Here is a 26,044-nt window from a genome sequence, read left to right on the forward strand (position 1 = left end):
GAAAATGAATGGATTGTAATACATGAGAATGTTTTATATATTTTTTTTATTATTATTATTATTTTTGTACTTTTCTGAAGCTGGGAACGGGCTGAGACAGTCAGACAGACTCCCACATGCGCCCGACCGGGATCCACCTGGCATGCCCACCAGGGGGCGACGCTCTGCCCACCAGGGGGCGATGCTCTGCCCCTCCGGGGTGTCGCTCTGCTGCGACCAGAGCCACTCTAGCATGTGGGGCAGAGGCCAAGGAGCCATCCCCAGCGCCCGGGCCATCCTTGCTCCAATGGAGCCTCAGCTGTGGGAGGGGAAGAGAGAGACAGAGAGGAAGGAGAGGGGGAGGGGTGGAGAAGCAGATGGGCGCTTCTCCTGTGTGCCCTGGCTGGGAATCGAACCCGGGACTTCTGCACGCCAGGCTGACGCTCTACCACTGAGCCAACCGGCCAGGGCCGAGAATGTTTTATATTTTTAACGTTACTACTGTTTTTATTAAAGATTTGTCTGTGAGCCAGATGCAGCCAACAAAAGAGTCACATCTGGCTCCCGAGCCATAGGTTCCTGACCCCTGCACTAAGCTATAAAGTTGGGCAGGCGTGGTCGTAGTAACCCATCAATAGATGGATGTTGTAGATGTATGAGGTCAGGCTCAGGCAGGCCCTGAAGGCATAAACAAGTTACATAACAAAAGGCCTAACTGCCCATGGTCCCCAATCTTGCTATAGCTCCTTCTTACTCCCAGCTTCTTAAGGCCTCACGAGGAGTTACCTACAGTCAGCTAACGGAGAAAGAAAAATATTGGGTCTAGTTTACAGATGGTTTTAGGCATGTAGGATTTTTAGTGTTTAAGAAGCAGCATTAAAATTCCTAAACTCACAAAGAATATGTTTCTGAAAAAAGAAAGATTAATCATTCTTCAAAAACATGTTTAAATTTTACTTACTCAGTTTTTAGAAGAATATTTTGTACTGTATTATTCGGTTGAGTCTTGGAAAAGAAAATCAAAATCAAAAGCTTGAAATGTAATTATTCTCAAAAATCATCAACCAGAGATTTGCTGTGAGCATAGTCAAGGTAACACCACTGTAGAACGTATTTTTGTATCTCTTTTCCTAATAGTCTATTACATAATCCTTAGGGGCAAGTAATTTTTTGTAATGATGGTAATTGCTATAAAGTTTAAAGTGGCTGAAAGCCAAGGCCGTGTCAACCTTTATGTCAAAAAAATAGGAAGGTAAAGGGATGAGCCAGAGGAAGAGAAAAATAGTAAAAAAAAAAAGAAAGAAAAACTGTGTGTGGGTTCCAACATTATAGACATGGAGTGAGAAATAAATATAGCAAGTTTAAGACTATTTTCATGAAATTCAAATTTTAGCATTTTTTTAGTGTGAAGAACGTTCAAAAGCTTATGCTCTGGTATGTTGTTACAGGAAGTAGAGAATATTTTGTTATTAATTATTCTTTCTAATATTCCAAACACATTCTGACAGCAGTGTGATGGGAATTTCTATGATCTATACCTATCTTTGCACTTGTCAATGGTCTACATGATGTTTTAATCCACTGTAAAGTGAAAGCTTGCACAGCAAAGTGACATTCCTAGGGCGACAGAGCCTCGGTCAATAGGAGAAGCAATCACTGACTGCACTACTAAGTGGAACAATGAGTTGATGTTTCTCTCTCACTCTCTCTCTCCCTCCCTTTCTTTCAAATCAATGGAAAAAAATATATAATTATCAACATATTAAGTAAGTTTCCCAGTGGCAAGTGGATAAACCGTCGACCTGGAATGCTGAAGTCACTGGGTTGAAACCCTGGGCTTGCCCGGTCGAGGCACGTACGAGAAGCAACTACTGTGAGTTGATGCTTCCTGCTGTTGGCACCCCTCACTTTTTCTCTCTCTCTTTCTCCTCTCTCTAAAATAAAGAGATAAAATCTTTTTTTTTAAAAAAAGTTGTCCAATTTACAGTTCATACATAATGAGGCCTTCCTGAGAACTTGAAAGCAGAATCGTCTTGCTTTCCCCTCATCAAGGAATCCTGGAGGTAAAGTACACCTGGAAATTAAAGACCCAGGGAGACCTGCCCTGTCCTTTCATATGACATAGGAAACGGCCTAATCAGACCACCTGTCTCCCAGGGAAAAGAATGACTGTCTTCCATAATTTCTGATGCTCACACATCTCCATCCTAAACAAGGCTAGATCTATTTTTTTTCTCGTATGTGCCTTTTTATTTTATTTTATTTTTTTAATTTTTTATTTATTTATTCATTTTTTAGAGAGGAGAGGGAGAGACAGAGGGGAGAGAGAGAGAGGAGAGACAGAGAGAAGGGGGGAGGAGCTGGAAGCATCAACTCCCATATGTGCCTTGACCAGGCAAGCCCAGGGTTTCGAACCGGCGACCTCAGCATTTCCAGGTCAACGCTTTATCCACTGCGCCACCACAGGTCAGGCTAGATCTATTTTTAAATATTATTTTTAAACAAAATAAAGAGGTCATCTTGGATATACTTAAGAGTCATTTTTTGCTAAATTTTGAAACACCCAAACACCGTTTTGATAAAATTAAATTTACATTGAGATCTAGAGAGAAACTACAAGCCATGTGAAAGATAGTAAAATATCATTTTTGATGATTAGGGAAGTTTTGAGGGTGGATGAATTAAAAACTTAAACTGTGTACAAGGATTACTGTCAGGTCTTTAGAGAGATATAGACCGTGCTACATTCATCTAGATAGCTGTCATAAGGGAAATTCACTCGATTCAATGGTTGTTTCTAAGGGTACTACTACCATGAAAATCACCATGGAACATTACTCTCATGGAATAGAAAGTCTCACAGACCAAATTGAAGTATTCAAATCACAGGGACTATTAAATTAATTTAAGAATTGAGAGAAAAGTTTAGGTAACTTAATATATTTAGGCTAAGGGATAAGTTGATGGCTCAACTTTTGTTTGGGGATTTTTCATGTGTGTTTCTGAATATATGTCTCCCGAGGGGACCATATATCAATATACAAAGCACATATAAAATGGAATTTCTCCTGTGTGTACTTCTAGGATCATTATATCTGATAGTATTTATCATATCTAATTTTCATTATTTAATTCTCTCATCTTCAGTTTCAAACAAAATTTTTTGTTGTTCTTTCCAGATTATTATGATAAACAAAATTACTGCTGGTAGAAGTATTCTTAAATACCTGCTGAGATATTATTCTCCAATCTCAGAAGTATTCAGCAGCCTCTCTGGGCTGTTCTATTCACTCCTCCAGCCCAAGTGCTCTCTACCTCTTTCATTAAATGCAGAAGACAGATTCATCTGAACAGGCAGCTTTCAACCAAAAACTGTAATAGCACTTTAAAGAGCCTCCAAATGGAGTTTCTTCTTTAATTAAGATGTTACTTGGTACATCATAATTGAAATACATCAAAAAGTTCCTTGTTAAAGCTTAAGATATATTACAAAGCCATTCTCTAGCATGGCTGCAGGGCTTTGCTAATTGGAAGAATGACAGATCAAATTCCACAGAAAGTTATGTCGGTTGGAACTCTAGAGATGGAGCAGTTTATTTAAAATTGGTACTCAAAACAATTAGGAAAACACATCAAACCATGTAATTTTGTCTTATCTTGTTAAAATGCAACACAAATTAAAAGCAAACATCAACAATGCATCGTTTCCCTTTACGAGTATACCTATATGAGTATATGTACATATAAAGAGAAGTTTAGTATTTCAGACTTAACATTGGAAGTTTATATACTTTCAAACTTAGCAATCTGGAAATGCTCTTGGCAGAAAGAATATACTTGTAGAAACAAATCAAATTTTAGCACTGAAATCTGACACAAGGGACTTATTTTAAACTATTACTCTGTACTAGAAAATACTGGGGTTTTTTTTAAAGTTTCAAAATTATCAGTTATCTCAGTTTTATAAATTGCTCAATTATGAGCTGCTTGTCTTTTATTGATTCAAAAGTGTTTTCTAAAACCAAAAATATTTATTTATACTTTTCTTCAGTAAAAGTTGTTTGTCCATAGTATACACTGCCCAGAGCAAATCTAACATAGTTCTTGGTTCAATTCTTTCTACTGAATTATGAAACTATTATTTCAATCTTTTTTTTAAATGTTACATTTAAAACATATTTCTAACCACAGACACTCTTAGAAGGCTACCTTATAGAGAACTTCGAACTACCTCAGCGAACTTCTAACTACCAAATACTTCAGATGGCTTTCTAAACCCTCCCATATCCTTGCATCGTCCTCCTCCAACATCGTAGCTCAGAGTCACCCTCCTCCTCCAAAGACCATCATCTCCTTCTGCTAAACCTGACTCTATTCATGACCCCTAGTCTTTCCTCCACTGTCTTTTCTGTGTGCAGTGGTCTCTTCTGTATTCAACTGCTCCTTCTCAAATGCATCTGTCCAATGGCATTTTAAAACATATTCAATCTTTTTGTTCATTTTCAACAAACAAAGGACTTCTATCCAATGTTTTCATCTTATCCAGTTATTACTATGTTCATTTTTCTCCTTCTCAATAGCCATACTTGTAAAAAGAATTGTCTTTATTTATTAACATTGTTTGCTTGTTTATCACTCACTCACCAACTCACTCCAGTTTGGTCACTGCTACCATCACCATGCCCAGTTTACCACAATCAATCCTCAGCTTACGCACTTGCTCTATCAGTGGTATTTGTCTCTGTTCATTTATTGATATTTACTACTGTACATTCATTCATTCATTTACTCATCATTACTTACTCATTCCTGGAGGACATAATATGTGCCAGATCTTAAACTAGATATAGAGACAACTACAGTGAACAAGAGTTACAAACACCGTAACTCATGGAGGTGGGGGGGAGACAAACAATGAAAAAACTAAATAAGTAACATCTTAGATAAAAAATAAAATAGAGAAAAGGAGAGAGATAAAGAAATGCCTGGGGTAAGTTTGGGTGGGAAATCCAGATGTAATCAGAGTGATAAGAAATGGTCTCAATCAAACGTGATGAAATTGGTGATGAAGCAATCACATGAGCAAATGAGAGAAGGGTTTTCCATGAGAAAGCAGCTAAGTTAACACTCAACGTCAGAAATTGTCGAGAACATTCCCTCTTTTTGTACTGCCACACGGTTCTAGTTCTTTCCTGACTTTCATTATTTCTTGTTTTGTTTGTAGCCTTCTTTCCCAGTCCTTTAAATGTTAGAATGCCTTAAAAATTGTGCCAGGCATTCTTCTTTTTCTCTTTTAAAACCCCATCTTGGTAGTTCATCCAAAACTGTAGTGTCAGTGATCATCGACATGGATATCTAGTTAACTTATGAATCTATGGGTTGTACAACTAACTGCTAACTTGACATTGAGCTATGGATGTCTTGGAGGCCTTATTCATACTCAATATGTCCAAAAACATACTCTTGATTTTCTGAAAGAAATTCGGTTTCCTTCTAGTGTTCTCTAGTTTTAATGAATGATACTACCTCTCTTTAAGGTACTTTCGTGAAAAACTTGACAGTCATCATCAATGACTCGTGCCTTTATCACAACACAGCCCATCAATCACCAGGTTCTTTCAATCCAACTTACTTAACATCTCTCTATGCAATTCAATTTTTCTCTATCTACATTTTCTTCTTTCTAGTTCAAGATATTATCATCTTTCACTTGGACTACTGACACATTCTTCAAACTATTCCCACCTTTACAAAGCTCTTCACAAAGCAATTTACTTTTTCTTTCTTTCTTTCTTTCTTTCTTTCTTTCTTTCTTTCTTTCTTTCTTTCTTTCTTTCTTTCTTTCTTTTTTTTTTTTTTTGTATTTTTCTGAAGCTGGAAACGGGGAGAGACAGTCAGACAGACTCCCACATGCGCCCGACCGGGATCCACCCGGCACGCCCACCAGGGGCGACGCTCTGCCCACCAGGGGGCGATGCTCTGCCCCTCCGGGGCGTCGCTCTGCCAAGTCCAGAGCCACTCTAGCACCTGGGGCAGAGGCCAAGGAGCCATCCCCAGTGCCCGGGCCATCTTTGCTCCATTGGAGCCTTGGCTGCGGGAGGGGAAGAGAGAGACAGAGAGGAAGGAGGGGGGGGTGGAGAAGCAAATGGGTGCTTCTCCTATGTGCCCTGGCTGGGAATCGAACCTGGGTCCCCCTCACGCCAGGCCGACGCTCTAACGCTGAGCCAACCGGCCAGGGCCCACAAAGCAATTTAATCACATATTTTATCCTATTGCTTAAAACGTTCAGTAACTCCCATGCTTTGCTGACAAATTTCAAAGCGCTTATTATGGGGTACAAAGCAACACAATCTGATGCCAATAACCTCTCTGGCCTCACCAGCCACCATTTTGTTCTCCTTGTTCTGTGTTATTGACAAACTGATTTTCTTTTAGTTTCTCAAAAATGATGAGGGTTTTCATATATTGTCTACTCAAGGGTTTTTGTATATGCTCTGTTCTTATACTGGAATTTTATCCTCAACCCCTTGGCCAACTTAATCTATTTACATCCTTCACTGTCCATTTCAAAAGTGATCCTCTACATGAGCCATGACCCACCAGAATACCTTGGGTCCTATTTGATATACTTCTACAGACTGTACACTTTTCTTTTACTAATGCCATCACAGTTATTATGTTTCCTGTATGTGTGTTATTGTTTTATGAATGTCTATCTCCTCAAATCAACTGTGAATTCAGATTTACTAAATTCTGAGACTGTTTTGATTTTGTTTTACTGCTCTTCCCCTTAAACCTAACACATTACCTAGCACAAAGGGCACATTCATATCCACTGCTCACAAAAATTAGGGGATCATGGAATGTGCAGATACTCCAGTACTTTCAGCCTTTTGTATAGTGTATTTTCACCAATGTAATAAAAGTTGGTTTTGCATCTCATCTGCATAATAAAACAACTTTCTTTGAGTTGTCATTTGCTTTTCTGATGTTCTTGTTTAATAAAAAAATCAAATGCTTCTTTTTTATTACTTCATATTCATTTTGAAATATCCTCTAACTTTTGTGAGTAGTATATTTGTTGGAAAAAGAAACAAATGAAAGAGTGAATGAGTAAACACATGTATAATGTCATTTACCTTTGCTACTAGACTGTTTTTAGCAGTGGCTGACTATATCTTTTGTTATTGCCACTTAGTAAACATGTTCCTTTAGGCCAGCGATTTTCAACTGGTGTTTTGCAAGAGGCACATTGGTGTGCCACAAGAAATTTTAAAATATGTAATATCTGACTTTTTAGTCAGGGTCACTGACTTCTTTTTCCTTAAATTCTCAAACAAAAAGATGATAACAGTCAACACAATAGTCATCCAGTGTGAATGAATCAAAATTATACCTATTATTGTCAGATCGGCAAAAATATATATATATTTTTTGGTGTACTGTAGAATTTTAGTAATTAGTTTATGTCTCCCACGAGGTGATAAATGCTGAAAGTCACTGCTTTAGGCAAGTTACATAACCTCAATTAGTCTTAGTTCTGTAATCTGTAACTGGAGAATAATTGTGACATCTAACTCATAGGTTAAATTGAAGATAAGTCATCCTTCTTAAAGGACATAGGTGAGTACCTTGCATGTAGTAAGTGTTCAACAAATAATAGTTTTTGTTATTTTTTATCTTCTTTAAATTACTTAAGCAAAACCCCTAAATCCAATATTCTGCTTTTATTCTTAATTAACTCAGTTGTTTATTCTTTATAAAAATATTACACACACATATATTATTCCCCAGATATTAGGAGGTTTGAACTGCAGTTGAACTATAATAGGCGTAAGTTTTCACTATAAAGTTTTAATGACTTCCTATACATGTAGGATAAAAAGGTCTTTCTAGTTTCTGCAATCTATTCTTTCCAGACGTTTGCTTTTTGTTGTTGTTTTGTTTTTGTATGTGTGTTTTGTTTTGTTTTGTTTTTTTGACTCCAGTGAAGAAATCAATTAGTTAATGACTTTCTAGCAATGCAGTCAGCCTCTAGCACATCCAGAACTGAGAAACGCTCAACTGATATAAATGAAAGACCAAGAGGGAATATGACACCTGTAAAAATAATGTGGTCCCTTTGTCAATCAAGAATCTCCCTAGAATAGCAAAGGAAATAAAAGACAATCGAAAACTCTAATATCTACAGAACTAGAATACATATATAATCCCTAATAACAATATAAAAGAAAGGGTTGCTAAACTACATAAAATTAATGTTGCATGCAACAGATGTTGAGAAATAAAACTGATACAATATTTCTCCAAATGTATGTGTCATATTCAGGGTCAGAAGCCAAATATTTTCTTGAAATAAGAAGAAAAGAGTACGAGTTATTGATGAGACCTTTCCTAGATCAAGTTTGTCCCAAAGAATAAGCAAAGACAAGGCACAAACATAAAAAATTATATACTTCTACATGGTTTCTAAGAAGCAGTCTCTTCATGAAGAAGAGAGCAAGACAAATATCCTGTACTAGGAGTACCTTAATCACTGACAATTGTTGGTTGAGGAAAGTCAAGTTTAGAGCACAGCAGAAAAATTTATGGTTTAAAGAACTTTATTGTAAACCAAGGAGAGTTGTTCCTGGAATGGAGAACATTTGTGTCCACAACTTCACAGTGATCTCCTTCAAAGAACTTATTTAGTAAGACCTTAACTCATTTCAGAATAAGGGGTAAGTAAACAAGAATTATTTGATAGTCCAAATACTCCCAAGTCTACCGAAATCCTAGAGGTTGTAATCTTCACAGAAAGAAAATTCTGGCTCAGATGGCTTCCCTCATAAACTTTCAAAATTTTAAAAAGAGCATAGGGGAGCCTATATTCTTTCAAATTAGTGTTTTGTGTTTCTTCAGATATATACCCAGAAGTGGAATCGCTGGGTCATATGGAAGTTCCATTTTCAAGTTTTTTAGGAAACTCCATACTGTTTTCCCATGTGAAGAGCTGGTGAAAAAGGTTAAGTGATCAATAACTATAAATTGGTAGTCACAGAATAGTCATGGGGATGTAAAGTACAGCATAGGGGATATAGTCAACACTATTGTATAGTCAACACTATAGTTATTACACTATTGTAATAACTGTGTATGGTGCCAGGTGGGTAACTTGAAATATCAGACAGACACTTTGTGAAGTACATGATTGTCTAACCACTATGCTGTACACCTAAAGTAATACAAAATAATATTACATATAAACTTTAATAAAAAACAAACTTTAATTTAAGAAAAATATAAATTTTATATCCTATCATCCCAAATATAAGAGAAAGCAGTTCACATTTAAAAAAATTACTTTTCAAATTGACATAGACTACAATTGCCTTTTTATATACTATGAATTATAATACATTATAGATTTGTGTATCTATCACAACAATCAATATTCATAAGAGTTCTATTGTCCCCCCAAAACTATCTTGTCTCAACTCAAACCTCTCCATAACAAATGCTCTGTTCATCTTTTTAGTTTTGTCTTTTGGACAATGTTATATGGAATCATTAGCTAAATAACCTTTTGAGACCAAGTTATTTTATGCAATGTAATAGTTCTGAGATTCATCAAAACTTTTGTGTACTTCAATAGTTCATTTTTTAATTGATGGATAGTGTTCTATTATATGAATGTAGTAGTATTCCTTTATATGGATTCATTTCAGTTTCTTTAACCATTCATCCATTCATTTGAAAACATAACAAGTGTTCAGTTTGGAGAGAGCTGATACAAAAGCTTTTGTATAGGATTTCCTGTGAACATAATGTGTCAGTTCTCTAAGGTAGGATTTCTTAACCTTGGCGCTATCAATGTTTGGGTGCATAATTCTTTGATGTGGGTGATGTTTTGTGAATTGTCTGTTGGATGTTTCAAACCTTCCTTGGCCTTTACTCACAAGACAGCAGTAGTGCCCTCATTTATCCTTCATTCATCCCCCTGGTAGCAACTAAAAATGGTCCAGATACTGAGAAATACTGCGTTCTTTTTTGTGTGTGTGACAGAGACAGAGAGAGGGACAGATAGGGCCAGACAGACAGGAAGGGAGAGAGAGGAGAAGCATCAACTCTTTGTTGAGACACCTTAGTTGTTCATTGACTGCTTTCTCAATGTGCCTTGACCAGGAGGTGACAGCAAACTGAGTGACCCCTTGCTCAAGCCAGCAACCTTGGGCTCAAGCTGGTGAGCCTTACTCAAACCAGATGAGCCCAGTTTCAAGCTGGCGACATCGGGGATTCAAACCTGGGTACTCCACATCCCAGTCCAACGTTCTATCCACTGCGCCACTGCCTGGTCAGGCTGGGTTCTTGTTTGTTCTAAGGTAAAGAGTGAGGTTCCTGGGTTATATGGTAAGTGTATGTTTAACTTTAAAAAACTGATAATTGTTTTTTATAGTGACTGCCCTATTTTATATTTCCATCAAGAAAATATGAGTAATGCAGTTTCACTGCATCCTTGGTATTGTCACTATATTTTGTTTGTTTGTCTTTAATTTTAGCCAGTCTAATAAGTATTTAGTAGCATCTCATTTAATCTGCATTTCTTCAAAGTCTAATGATATTGAGCATCTTACAAAGTATTTATTTGATATTTGTATATCATCTATGGTTAATTGTCTATTCAGATTTTTATTTTTAAGTTAATCTCCTTATTTTCTTGGAGACAGCTGATACAAAAACTTTTGTATAGGAGTTTTGAGTTCTTATATTCTGGATACAAATCTTTGTCAGGTTTGAGTTATGAGATTTTTATGTATTTTTTCCATTTTCTAATGTATCTTTTCCTTAAAATATTTTATTTATTGATTTTTTTAGAGAGAGAGGAGTGAGAGAGAGAGAGAGAGAGAGAGAGAAGGGGGAAGAGCAGGAAGCATCAACTCCCATATGTGCCTTGACCAGGCAAGCCCAAGGTTTCGAACCGGTGACCTCAGTGTTCCAGGTCGACGCTTTATCCCACTGCGCCAACACAGGTCAGGCCTAATGTATCTTTTCTAATGTGTCTTTAATTTTACTTTAATTAAACATTATTTAATAATGTTTTTCATTGAGAAAAATATTTTTTTGTCTATGTGTACATAATCTCCAAATTTAAGAAGGCAAAGTGAATAAGTGAGTCAACAAATAATTTTGACATAATCATTTAACTGATATTAGACGAAAAAATAAATTGGAGTTTTAAAGTAATGCCCACAATAAATTATGATAGACTATTAAATTTAAATATCTCAAAATTCAAAATTAGTTTTGCATGTTTATATTAAGTTAAACTGTGTCTGCTTAAAAATAAGCATAATAAAATATTGATGATGGTTATCTCTTTGATCTGAGTGATTTACATTTCTTTTTATAATATGTTTGCTTTTTAAATTTTTTATATCTAACTCTTATATTGAGCCTAAGCTTTCGAAAAATATTCTTGTGAGTATTTGGTAAGTTCAACTGCAATAGAGAAACTCAATTGCACCGAACACAGGAAATGGATCACTCATTTTTTAAATACTAGTGCACAGAAAACCATTCTGCAGCTGGATGAAGTTTGATAAATGTTTTTGCAATTTAATTATTCTTTATCTCATTGTGTTCTCACTGAATATTTTTCCTATGAAACATATAAGTTTTAATATGAGTTATGTTATAACATGTTGTCTTACTCAGAGACCACTAAAGCCCAGAGTGCAAGGAGCAGACTTTGACCTCCACCAAACAGCAGGCATGTTATTTGTTGTCAGTGCTCCAATAAACTGCTTAGAATCCGTTCTAAAACACCATTGTGACAAAAATATAATAAAATAATTTTTAACTTTCCATTGTATTTAAAAAGCGATAGCATTTTACTTACAGTCTTAGTTCCTTTTCAGTGCCAAAGTAACATTTTCTCTCCTGGATGTAGCTCATCCCCTACTAAGCAAAATGACTACTTTATAACCTGTGGGAACATAAAATAAACCTTTGGAATCACCTGTTCTTGTGTCTGCGTGACTGTGTAGTCTAATTACTGCTTGACTGCTTAAACAGAAAACTCCCTCAGTCAGCAACAGATTAGAAGAAAGGATACAAATGTTGGAGGAGCAATTGGTGAATATGCAATGTTCTTATTGTCCTCTATACCAACAGGGAAACTACTTAACTCAAATTTGTTATACTGTTATAAACTACAACCCTTATTTTTCATGACAACAAAATCCCCTTGTAATCAGGTTAGAGTTGAGAGAATGTGGGTGGATTCTAAATGTGGGTCTTTTTTAATGTAGTACCCTTGGTGAGGCTTACTATGCATTCTGTCACTTCTTGTTGTCATTGCATATTAAAAATCTGTTTGTTTGGGAGTTTTATGGGTTTTTTGTAGGTATTGGTTCACTCTTTTCTAATTAATTTAAAGCATCTGACTGATCACAGGAGACAAATTTCTAATTAAATCAGACTGCTCATAGAGAAAAGGATTTCCAATTAAAACAAAAACATTATTGATATTTTCTACATGAATCCAAATGGACCCAATGCCCTTATTTACCCTACATAAACTTGCCCTCTTCAACTCATTAAAGAACTCAATGTTGCTAAATCCAGTGTAGCAATCAGCCACATTCTCATTTGACTTTTCAGGAGTGTTTTATACCACATCTTCCTTTTTGAACATTTTTTCCCCTTGGCTTCAATGAACAATAATTTGCCATAGTTTCTTCTTACCCCGATGCACATTCCTTCCCCAAATACTTTGGAGCACTTTTTTATTTTATCTTTTTGTTCATTCATTAAAGATTATCTTAATGGTCTTTCTAACATCATCCTTCGTTTTGACTCTCGTGGGTAATCATATACTTTCCCATGGCCTCTTAACCACTTGCACAAAAATGATTCTGAAACCTCTATTTCATGAACAATAGTAAAGATATGCACATCAATTCATCAAAACACAAGCCCAACCAATCAGGATGGAAATTCACCATAAACAGACAGGTAAGACTGGATAATTGAATACTGACAAGCAGCCCTGTGTGCACACCAAGGCTGTTTTCTGAGCTCTAGCCCCCAATCCAATTGTGTACATCTCAAAAATAGAACCTTCAATATGTTTGTGTCAGTTATCTACTGCAGTTTTAAAAAAAAAGCTCCTAAAGTTAGTGGCTTAAAACAAAACTTTATGACTCTATGGGCAATTATGTAGATCTGGGCCGGGCTCAGGTTGTCACAAGTAGACTTGTTCACGCATCAGTAGTTAGCTGATAAGTCATCTAGGATTTGGTTGATTTGGGTTGGCCTCCAATAAAAAATGTCAAGTTTGTTGATTATAAAAAACTGTTCAAACCTGTAGAGAATTTTTGTGAGTTTATTTGAGCCTAACTCACAGTAATTGCTGGGAGCAAAATCTCAAGGGATTGAGAAAACACTTTGAAGAATGGCAGTTTTGCAGCTCATTTTATACATTAGAGTCAGAGGAAGAGATCTAAGGAGGGGTACATGAAATCCATTGCTGAGAGATTGAAAGACAGGAAAAAGCAAAGCGGGGAAATCACAGGGACTGGATGAAAGTAAAATGAAGATACATACTTCTTTTACATTGGTGGGCACAGGATAGTTCATCATTAACAGTCACAGCATCTAGAGATAGGATGTGGGGGTACAAGACGACAATGAGGGGTTCTGTGCCCTAGTGCAGTGGATGTGCCCTGAGGGGTCTGGAAAAGGCGAATACAAGGAAAGATAATTACCTTAACTTAGATGCAAATGACATCGACAGGGTCACTTAAGGTAAAGACTGACCTTTGTCAAGAAAGTTATAGGTCTAGGATGTGACTATCTGCCATGACCCAATTTTAGTTAAGAATTTGTATGTTCAGCCATTATATGTGGTTACCATTGGTCTCTGAGTTTATGGAGCCCACAATACAGCCTCCTCCAACCTTATCAGGTTTACTATGCCAGCCTTTTTTCATTCATAAGTTGATTCTACCTGTCTCTCACATCTCTCCACAAGTCCAAGCTTATTGTTATGGTGACTCGTAGGATCCAAGAGAGAAAGTAGAAATGTACAAACCTATTTTTAAGCCCATGCTTTTGCCAGGTCTGCCACTGTCCCAAAGCAAGTAACATTGCCAAGTCCAAAGACGATTGGGAGAGCACTCAAAGGGTCACTAGAGACACTAATGCCATCTATTGATTCAACTCAAAATGTCAAAATCACAACTCATAGTCTGCTGCCTACCTCTTTCTCCTGATCTAGGCCTTCTCTGTTGTTTTCTGGATGATTCACCACCACCTACTTAAACTATTCTGTTTGTCCCTACTACTTGCATTTAATCACAAATTTCTGTGGTTCTACTGTATACATACGTATCGAATGTGTCAGGTTTCTTCCATCTATACAGGTGTAGGGAGAGCTCTACCATTTTCTACCTCAATTACTGAAAGAGTTTTCTGACTGGTCACTTCATCCTCAGCCTTGACCCCTGACACTCAGCATCCAAACAGAAACCACAGCAACCTTTCAGAGACATAAATGTGACCACGAGACCCTACATCTTTAAATAAGCAGTCTCTCATTGTCCTTAGCATCAACTTCAACTTCTCATTTTGACCTACAAGCACTTTCACGATCTGGCACCGGCCCTTCTAGCTTTGTTTCTGGCCACTGGCACCCTCAAGCTTTGTGTTCTAGCTGTGAGGAAGTACTTCCAGGGGCCTGGGTATACCCGTACTCAGATGCACACATTACTCTTTTGGGCTAGAATGCTAACGGAGGGCAGAATTTGTCACCACCAAAATATGCTTCTTTGGCATATTGATTATTTTAAGCTAGTTATTTTTTAAAAACTCAGACACAGGAGAAGCTCTGAAAACAGAGTAGAGGTTACGATTTCATAAGAGATATTTGCATTTATAAGAGAACTCTTCATTTGTAAGGTTGTCTTCCTCTCTGTACCAAGAAAAGATGGGTGACTCTAAATCTCTGGAAACTCTTGTCGAAGGAGAAGTTAATAACTCCAATCTGCATAACAACCTGACCCTTATTTACTATGCTTTGCCTGGTAACCTTCCATGATTGACCCCCATTCCGGAACAACTTTAGTCTTCAGCTGGAGGTGGTATGTAGGCTATTTTAGGGAGATACCCAGTGTTCCTGGATCGCTCCCATGTATACAAGAGAGATACAAGTTATTAAACTTCTGTTTGCTTTTCTCCTGTTAATCTCTCCTTTTATTATAAGGGCATCTCAGCCAAGAACCAGCAGGATAAAAGGAAAATTATTTTTCCTCCCTCACAACACTCTCACGTGACTTTATTGAGGACATATATTCTGCATTTACAGCTAAGAAGTCACCTTAGAATTTGAAATTTCCTGAATATAAACAAAAAATTAGATTATTTTATATATAGATAATGATGTCCCACTATCAGTATGCCGCAAGATAACTCATAATTAGCGATATAAAACAATTATAATTTATTATGCTAATAGATTTCTTGGTCAGGTATATGGATAAGGCATATTAGAGATGGCTTATATTTTCTCTTGTATCTCAGCTGGGAAGATTCAAATGTATGGGGATCATGCAAATGGCTGGAAGTAGGCTAGAATCACTCACAAGCTCTTACATTCACGTAGTCTGGGACTTGAGTGGGGACGGAATGAAGACTGGACTCAGCTGGGACTACTGGCCACAGCACTTCTTCATGGATTACCAACATGACTTAAACTTCTTACACAATGACAGCTGAGTTTGAGAGGGAACATTCTAGGGAGAATTTCCAAAGACCAATTGCACCAAAACAACTAGACAGAAGTTACACAGCCTTTTCGGGCCAAACCCCAGAAGTTATGATCATTTGCACTGTATGACATCAGTCAAAGAAGTCACAAGCTCACACAGATTCAAAGGAAAAACATAGACTTCCAATCACACTGAGAGTAAAGTCTAAAAATTTGACATGATTTTTAAAAACTGCGACAGTTCATTTCTAAAATTTAGAAAATAAAAATTTGTGTTTTCTGCTACAGAGTAAAATCAAGCCCAACTTTATTTACTTACTGAGTGCTTACTTGGCCAAAATCTTTGAATGCAAATTACTACTTCCCTGTCAAATCAAAGTCTCCGCTCTCCAGCACTCCTTTCAGGAAGCCATCCAAGGTCATTACCCCCTAAATATAGGTAAGATGTTCTGCCTCAGTGTTCCCTTTGCCCTCCTATTCTGTCATTATCATTTAACATTAATAGTACTTGCATGTTCTTCTCTAGACTTTTAAGTTCTACAGTGACCATGTCTATCTCGTCAACAGTTCAATTCCCTTAGCTATTTGAGATGCAGAGCACTGTATTTGTAGAACCTGGATTAAAAGTCAGGTTGTAGTGATATTTCTGCCTTAATTCATTGCCTTCTATAGCTAGAGGTGTAGAAACATATTGTTTTGGTTTATAGCCTTTAAAATAACTTAGAAATAATTGGTTTTCAAGTATGTATGTCAAAAGTAATATGCTTTTGTTTTAACTATATTGTCTTGACCCAGATTTGAGGCACTGGCTAGAAACCAGTCAATTCCCTTTCTTGAAATAAAATAGCATTCAGTAGCCTTAAAAAGGAAGGAAATCCTGCCATCTGCAAGAACACGGTTGAGCCTGTGGGAATTACACTAAGTGAAATAAGCCAGACTCTACGAGACAAATACTATGTGACCTCACTGATCTGTGAAATCTAGAAAAGTCAGACATAGAAACAAGGTTGCCAGAGATTTGGGTATTAAAAAAAATTAGGGAGATGGTTAAAAGTATAAACTTCTAGTTATGTGATGAAAAACTTCTGGGGACCTAATTTACATCAGGGTGATTATGGCTCAAAATACTATACTATACATTTAAAATTTGCGAAGAGAGGTCTTTACGTGTTCTTACCATACATACAAAAGAAGTATAACTAAAAAAAATTACCTGTTTATTCTTAAGAGCCCACAACTGGATATACAAATACAAGCAGAAAATATATATTTTTATTTTTAAAAAACCTCATGTGCCCAGTACAATCAGAGGTCCTAGAGAACATATCCTTCCCACCATGGTTTACAGACAACATGAAATGCCTGATTACGTATATTTGATCCAAGCCTTGGTCACCTTATAAGTACTCTTGTTGTCTACAAAGAAAATAGCATGAGGACAATAAGAATGTTATTACATGGCCCTGGCCGGTTGGCTCAGTGGTAGAGCGTCGGCCTGGAGTGCAGAAGTCCCAGGTTCGATTTCCGACCAGGGCACACAGGAGAAGCGCCCATCTGCTTCTCCACCCCTCCCCCTCTCCTTCCTCTCTGTCTCTCTCTTCCCCTCCCGCAGCCGAGGCTCCATTGGAGCAAAGATGGCCCGGGCGCTGGGGATGGCTCCTTAGCCTCTGCCCCAAGCGTGGAGTGGCTCTGGTCGCGACAGAGCGACGCCCCGGAGGGGCAGAGCATCGCCCCCTGGTGGGCAGAGCGTCGCCCCCTGGTGGGCATGCCGGGTGGATCCCGGTAGAGCGCATGCGGGAGTCTATCTCTCCCCGTTTCCAGCTTCAGAAAAAATACAAAAAAAATTTAAAAAAAAAAGAATGTTATTACAACTGAGACTTGTAATGTTATAAACAATAGAGACTTGTTAGGAAAAAAAAATGAAAATCCAATGGCCAGAATACCATATTTATGAGGTTCATTTTCTAATTTTCTCAGTATATTAAACTGTACTTATTTCTCCAGCTTGAAAATAATGATTTTTTATACTTGTATTTAAAAACGGTGCCATTTAAATCAGTTTCTTTTTCCTAAAATACTGAAATATTAAATCTGATAATTTTTAAAAAATGAAAACTATTGTTTTAGCAAATTATTAGGGAGTCTCTGTTCCACTCAAGTAAAACTGAAATCACTCAGAAACTCCATTTCTTTAATGTAATCATTTCTCCTTTATGTCTGTCCTTTCTCACTCATTAAACCCTTAGGACATCAGACGTGGTCAGCATCAAACTGGTCAAGTGAAACATAACATCTTGTCTTCCACAGTGTTTCAGTCCCAAGTCCATAATAACAGATTGTTCCTACTGCACCTTCTACACCCTCATAAAAGCAGACAGAACGATGCCATGGCTGACATCAGGACCTGACACACTGATCAGCTACTCTCAACCCTGGCCCTAAACGAGCAGTAGAACACAGAACCCCAACTCCTTTAGCCACTGTGATTAATGGATTTTGCTCCTATATAACCCATGCCCTGGAAGCCATTGGGGAGTCAGGTCTTTGACCACTAACTTACCTGTGACTCCAGACATGGCATGATTTCCTCAAAAAAAAAATTCTTAATTTCTTGGCTGCAAACTCCTATTTGTTTGATGGACATTGATGCGCACAGGCAAAAATGGACCTCTTTAGTTCAGTAACAAAAAGTTACATATACTTTAATCTTGAAAAATAACTTCCCCATCATTATAAGCATGGATTTTTCTTTGATTAACCATTTGATTTATTCAATCTAGTATAAATTTGTATTATTCTCACATAAATGATGTAAAAATCAACAGATAACAACAGAATCATCTGGTATTCTAAAAAAAATTAAAAATACACAAAAATAAAGAAGAAAAATACTATGAGTACTCTCATGTGTTTTTTTTTTTTATTAACAACATTTAAAATGTTCCACATGGTATTCAATTGCAGAGTCATCCATTATATCATAGCATAGTATGTCCAATAATTATGACAATTTTTTTTTTTAAAAAAAGTAAGCACAGAGCCTGACCAGGCAGTGGTGCAGTGGATAGAGCATCAGACTGGGATGTGGAAGACCCAGGTTCGAGACCCCGAGGTCTCCAGCTTGAGCACAGGCTCATCTGGTTTAAGCAAAGCTCACCAGCTTGGACCCAAGGTCGCTGGCTTGAGCAAGGGGTTACTCAGTCTGCTGTAGCCCCATGGTCAAGGCACATATGAGAAAGCAATCAATGAACAACTAAGGTGTTGCAACGAAAAACTGATGATTGATGCCTCTCATCTCTCTCCATTCCTGTCTATTTGTCCCTGTCTATCCCTCTCTCTGACTTTCTTTCTGTCTTTGTAAAATTAAATTAAATTAAATTAAAAAGTAAACACAGAAACATGCATAGAAATAAAGAACTCTGAGGAAAAATAAACTTTCATGGGGCGGGAGGAGTCATAAGGAAGGAGAAACAAAGCATGTTGCTGTCCCCATTGATTTTTTTATTGATTTTATTTTATTGTGTTTACATAGATTCTAGTGTTGCCCCAAATGCATCCCCCTCCCTCTTGTTCCCCTCAACATCTCCCTTGCCCCACTCCCCATATCGCCCTCCCCTCTTCCCTTCAGGTTTATCCCATCCTATCATCTCCTTTCCCGCTGGCCTCTTTTCCATTGATTTTAACAGCTGCTGCCAGAGCGATTACATCACAGTCATTCCTGGAGCTGCAGATGAAAACTTTCATGTGCAAATTGGGGGTGCAAATTCCTTCATTACTTTTACAGTTATTTTTTTACCTCAAGCTCATATTTTCTGCACTGTGAGTTTATCTAAATGATTGGGTTTTATTGAGGTAAAATTCAGAAATAGAGGTCAAAGATTTTACTGGGTGGTTTAAAGAAAAGCAAGGACAACTTCAGAGCACCCCCTCCTTAACTTGGGTTTAAGAATCCTTTTAAAAATATGAGGTGGTGGCAAGGTCAGCACCCACACTCCAGTTAGGTTTTCACTATAAAAAAATAGTAATTCTGCTTATTAATAACTTAAAAATGTACCAAATTGTGATGCTGCTATAGGAAAAAAAGTTTTTCCTTGAAACTTCTCAGTTCTTTTGCTCATCTAATAAGTAAATAGACATAAAACAGATTAACAAAAGAAAAATGTAATTAGGAACATAATGAAGGCCCCATAAGAATATAAGATTCAAAGACAAGCCAGTCAGTTGAAATATATCTGTTGTCCCAGCTAAAGAGTGGGATAAAGGCTGGAGCATCAAAAGACAATAAGAACCGATATTTAAAAATTAGTGTTTGACCTGCTATACATAAATAGGTCATTTAGATAAAAAGTTATTTCTGGTGATAGGTTTTTGGGGGGCTAGGCCCCTATCTAGAATATTTTAGGTAGTTAAGGAACAGGTTAACATTTTTCTTGAGTCTGCTGGGTATTGATTACCTTCAGTTCAAAGTATTCTACATACCACTGTGGCACTTTTGGGGATATTGGTTCTAAATTTTTGCACCAATAAACCCCTAATTTAATTTAATATTGTCCTCAGAAATGCAAAAGTGCTTTCTTTTGAACGACAGAACTCTGTAAACTTTGTAAGTCACAAGAACTTAAGTCAAAATTGAGTCTTTTGCTGCACTCACTTACATCCATTATTTCTTACCTTTATCCATTCACTCATTCCACAAACATTATTTATTTAGAGGAAAACCTTTAAGTATGGTAGGTACTCATTAATTACTTAATAATTAAATGAACCAATAAATTAGTAAAAGGTAAATTCTTTAATGATAAACCTCTAGAGTGTCATTTCTTAGGCTTCATTAAAGCCATTTCTCTAATAAAAATTATTCTGTTAAACCCAATATATGAACATACAAGTTTTAATGAGGATAAATTAATGATTAATATTTACATTGGAAAAAGAAAGCATTACTTGTACAAAATGATTCATTATAGAAATCATTTAAATGGTGGACTCTCAGTCTACAATAAAATTTCATATAAAATGAAAAAAGAATTTACACTGTGAAAGAGTTCCTCCAACCTTTCCCTTTCAAGATCTTTTTTCTTAATAATTAATTTGGGGTAGGCAAGAAATTTTACCCACTCATGTCAGCCTATTTGAATAACTGCTTTTAAAAGGTTCATCATCTGAGGTCTTTGTTTTGCAGCATGAAATATTATGATTAACGTCAGAGCAGAATTACTTAAAGCAATAGAAGAGATTAAAGAAGCTTTGAAGGATAATAGAGAAAATGAAAGAGGATGAAGGATGGAGAGGAAATAATGAAAGAGAACTAAATGCCTACAATGGGGATTTAATGAAATAAATGATGTTGTGTGTCATTACTCCTAAGTCTTGTTTGTGGGAGGTTGGAAATTCTGGGAGATACAACTAACACCTGTGTCTGCCCTACAGTGGATACAGGTGAGAGCAGATTACTCCCTAGAGGACTCAGTATGAAATGCATACATGAATCATAATTTATGCTTGGATTAATTCATGAAATATTATTAAACACCAACTAATGGGAGGCAGAGAGAGATTCTACAAATACACAGGTCAATTGATTAGAGACCCGAGCTTTATAAGAATGATAGGCACAACATAATCATGAACTGACCTAGTCTTTTCTTAAAATCTAGTAAAACAGTACTATGTTCATTTTAGATGCACTATGTAGCTATTCAACATTTATATACCTAACAAAGTGATCACAATAAATCTAGTAACTGTCAGACACTGCACAAGGTTATTATAATATTACTAACTGTGTCATATGTGTTCTACATTACATTTTTCTGACTTAATTATTTTATAACTCTCATGGTGTAATGTTATCCTCATTTTTCTCCTACATATAGAGGCTTCTTTCAGTCTTCATATTAGATTTTCTTCTTTGGTTTTAAATATTGGAGTTCCCCAAGACAATGTTTAGGCCCTTTTAAGATTTATTGTTTAGTTCACAGAAAATATTCTCTAAATCATGCTTCTACATCTTTCTAAAATCCTATGAACTGCTACTGAATTCTTCAGTGAGACCTCTGGTCTGTGCCAACACTGTATGCACTGTGTGCTCAATATATGCACAAGGATATCACAAATGTCCCTTATACCAATGTATCCAAAATTGAACTCATCTATTCCCTAAGAGGTGTTTGAATATGGTATATTGTCTTTATAGAGATTAGCATCATTCCAACCAGGTTCCCAAGACACTTTGTCTACTTACTCAATCCCCCTTTTTAAAATTTCATCATCAAAGTATTTAGTTTCACCTTCTAAATATATTTTGTATTTATCCTCCACCAATTCCTCCACCTGTTTAGACGAAGTCACTATTATCTTTTGCCTGGAATTTGTTATTGCCTTCTGATGGACTGATTTCCATCAGTTTTCCTCCTCTGTCAGATAATTCTTCATATCACAGCCTAAAGTAAGGTCAATCTCCTCTAATACCCTCATATTATTTTTAGGAGAAACACCAAAATTCTTAAATTTGCCTGTGTGGTTTACCTCCTGCCAATATTGACTATTTTGTCTTAAACTGTACACCAAGCCATTTGTTGTAGCTACACACACTAACTAGCCTTTGGTCAGTGCTGAGAACAACTCACACCTTCTACTGTTGCATGGCCACTGTCTCAGTTAAGTTATCTTCAATGTTATCATCCAGGAGATTTTTCTTTTTTCTTTTTTTTTTTTTGGTACTTTTCTGAAGCTGGAAACCAGGAGGCAGTCAGACAGACTCCCGCATGCGCCCGACCGGGATCCACCCGGCATGCCCACCAGGGGGCGATGCTCTGCCCATCGGGGGCATCACTCTGTTGCGACCAGAGCCAGTCTAGTGCCTGAGGCAGAGGCCAAGGAGCCATCCCCAGTACCTGAGCCATCTTTGCTCCAATAGAGCCTTGGCTGTGGGAGGGGAAGAGAGAGACAGAGAGGAAGGAGAGGGGGAGGGGTGGAGAAGCAGATGGGCGCTTCTCCTGTGTGCCCTGTCCGGAAATCGAACCCGGGACTTCCACACGCCAGGCTGATGCTCTACCACTGAGCCAACTGGCCAGGGCCTATCATCCAGGAGTTTTAAAGTTTTGGGTTTTACATTTAGGTCTATGATCCATTTTGAGTTAATAATTTATGTAATGTTAATTTTACAAAAGAGAAAAAGACCTTATGAGTAGATATTAATAAAGAGAAAATGGACTTATTAAACATGGAAAAATACTAAATCTAATAAATAAAAACTTCCAAAATCAAGGCAAAAATACATTTTTATCTACGAAATCATTATAATTTCAGAAAAAGCGCAATGTTGATGAACAGATAGTGAAAGGGATACACTAATACTACCATTATTTGGAAAGTAATTTTTAATATCAAAATTCTTGAAGTACTGCTGTAGGACCCGGTCAAGGCACATATGAGAAAGCCATCAATGAACAACTAAGGTGCCACAACAAAGAATTGATGCTTCTCATCTCTCTCCCTTCCTGTCTGTTCCTATCTGTCTCTCTCTGTCTCTGTCACAAAAAAGAAAAAAATTCTTGAACTATGTACTTCCTTTCATTCAACAATTCCAAATATAAAAATTCCTCCTGAATGATACTATATACTGAAATAGATACATATTTTTCAAAGTGGCATTTAAAATAACAAATTTGGAAATAATTTAGCCAGTAATAAAGAAGTGACTTGTTAAATTATCAGATATCCAAAAGGAAAGTGACTTATTAAATTATGTCCTATGTATAGAATAAAAACATTTTAAATTAAATAAAAATTTTATCTTTATTTTTAGGCAGTAATTTAGAGAAAGTCCTATATTTAGTCTACGTGTAAATAGAAGAATGAAAAAGTGTTCAAATCATATGATTGAATCTATTTAAGCCAAGGTCACTGAAAACACCACCAATATGAACATCTTAGTACACATTTTTGAAATAAGTACACCAAGCTAGAGTTTGCTCTGGGTTTGGATACTAGGTATGGTTTTATTCTCATTTATACAAATTCCAAAAGCAATGAGAGGCACTTCTCTTTCTCATAGAAAACAATAGATTCTGCAACATCATGGACTAGAATTTAGTATGTTGTATTTCTTAGAGTTCATCCAAGAGGTCTTTCAATTACTAAAAAAGTATAAGAAGACATTACTTTAGTTTATATCAATTAGAATGTGGCTCACATGAGAAAATAATATTAATTTCAACTTAGTAATGCAGGGTCTATGTTCATTTATCATGATTTATAGATAATAATATTTATAACTAAAGTGTGTTGAAGCTATAGTGCTAAGTTCTTTACATGCATTTCTTCATTGACTTGACATATGACCCTAAGAAACAGATATTATAATCACCATCTTATCAATGAGAACACTGGGCCATAGAGAAATTAATTTACACAGGGTCACAAAACTGGCTACTAAAATAAATGCCTATGATGCATTGAAAGCATTCAGCTTTCAGAACTAAAACTTCTCTAAACTTTTTAGCTTATATTTCTTCATAAATGATGTAGGAAGCATTATCAACATCCCCTTTACACAGGTGAGTATTTGGGGATTTATTCTTGCTGTGAGTGACTAAACTGGAAAACTGGGAGTGCCAATGAACGTCCTGACTCCTGGTCCTGGGTTTTACTCACTAGGCTCTGATGAGCTATATAAGTTCCCTTGCAGACTAAGACAAATCCTGCTTTGTTGTGCAGCTGATGCTCAAAAATGACACTGTTGATTAGATATTTTTAGTCATTTAATTTTTGCTGTATAAGCTAGATTTCAGTACTCCTTTATGACTGACACATATTGTTCCTGTCTTTTTCTACTGTTCACATTTTTCTTTAGACTATTCATTATGAGAAACATGACATATTATTTTTAATAATATATCACCTGCAGAAGGAAAGCAATGAGGAAGAGCCTTACCTAAGAAAAAAATATTGCTCAAGTGAACTTTTTCCAAATTGAGTTAGCTTTGTAAAATATCTGCTACAGCCTGACCTGTGGTGGCGCAGTGGATAAAGCATTGACCTGGAATGTTGAGGTCGCTGGTTTGAAACCCTGAGCTTGCCTGGTCAAGGCACATATGGGACTTGATGCTTCCTGTTCCTCCCCACTTCTCTCTCTCTCTCTTTACTGCTCTCTCTCTCCTCTCTAAAAAAAGAATAAATAAAAAAATTTAAAGTATCTGCTACAGGATTGAAACAAGAAAAATACTAAATTAGCAGTCTAAGTAGAAATGTATAATAAAGCATAATAACTTAATAGATCCACATAGGAAAATTTGAAGAAAGGACATGCTCTGTTGTTTTTTTTAACAAATACCTAAGCATTTACTGTGCATCAGATTCATAAGTGAGAGTTTTAATTGTGGGAATATATGGTGCCTTTATAAATGAGGGCACAATTTAGACCTTTATATCAATGTGATTTAAAGAAAAAATTCAATAATTTATATTTCATAATCTTAAATTCAATATGCATTATACTATGAAAGAGGATGATTTACAAAGTAAAAGTGATCAAAGAAGTTGATATAAACTAAATAAAAATTTTATTCTTCTCTAAGTCTCACTTTTCAAAGATTAATAAATTGTTTAGTAGAAATTAACAATAAGCATTAAATTTTCAGAAAATATTTATAATTTCCAAAAATACTTTTTACTCTCTGCAATTCATTTTCAGTTATATATGTAACCTTAAGTTATTTTTAACATTATAAAAAATAACTGCTCATTGTAAATAATCCAGACAACATATAAACCTCAAATATGAAAAAACCATATATTGATATTAGAATAAAATCACTTTATATACTATGATAAGTGTATGTGTATTTATTTCCATAAATAATATATATATACATATACTCAAACACACAAGTTCAATATATAATATATGGTAGACACCAAACTATGGGCTTACATATATTATCTATTTTAATCTTCACAGTACTTCAAAAATTCTGTGAACTAGAAAATAGTACTTTCCATATTTAAAAATATGTTTATTTAATTCTTGATTTTTGAAAGAATGGAGAAGATATTTAAACCGGGGTCTGCAGAACAAGACAGCCTGAGTTTAAATACTGGTACTGATAATTACTAGTTATGTGACTTTTGGCAAATTATGTATTTCTTTGTTCCTCACTTTCTCCATCTGTAAAAATGGAAATAATAATAATGCCTATCTTACAGGCATATGTGAGGCTTAAATCCATTGATGAATTAAATATATTTAAAATAAAGTTTTAGATAACTAAAATTTCAATTAAAAAAGGAGTAGAAAATCTATAAAGGTCACAC

This window comes from Saccopteryx bilineata, chromosome 7, assembly GCF_036850765.1.
Source record: "Saccopteryx bilineata isolate mSacBil1 chromosome 7, mSacBil1_pri_phased_curated, whole genome shotgun sequence".
NCBI classification, from domain to species: Eukaryota; Metazoa; Chordata; class Mammalia; order Chiroptera; family Emballonuridae; genus Saccopteryx; species Saccopteryx bilineata.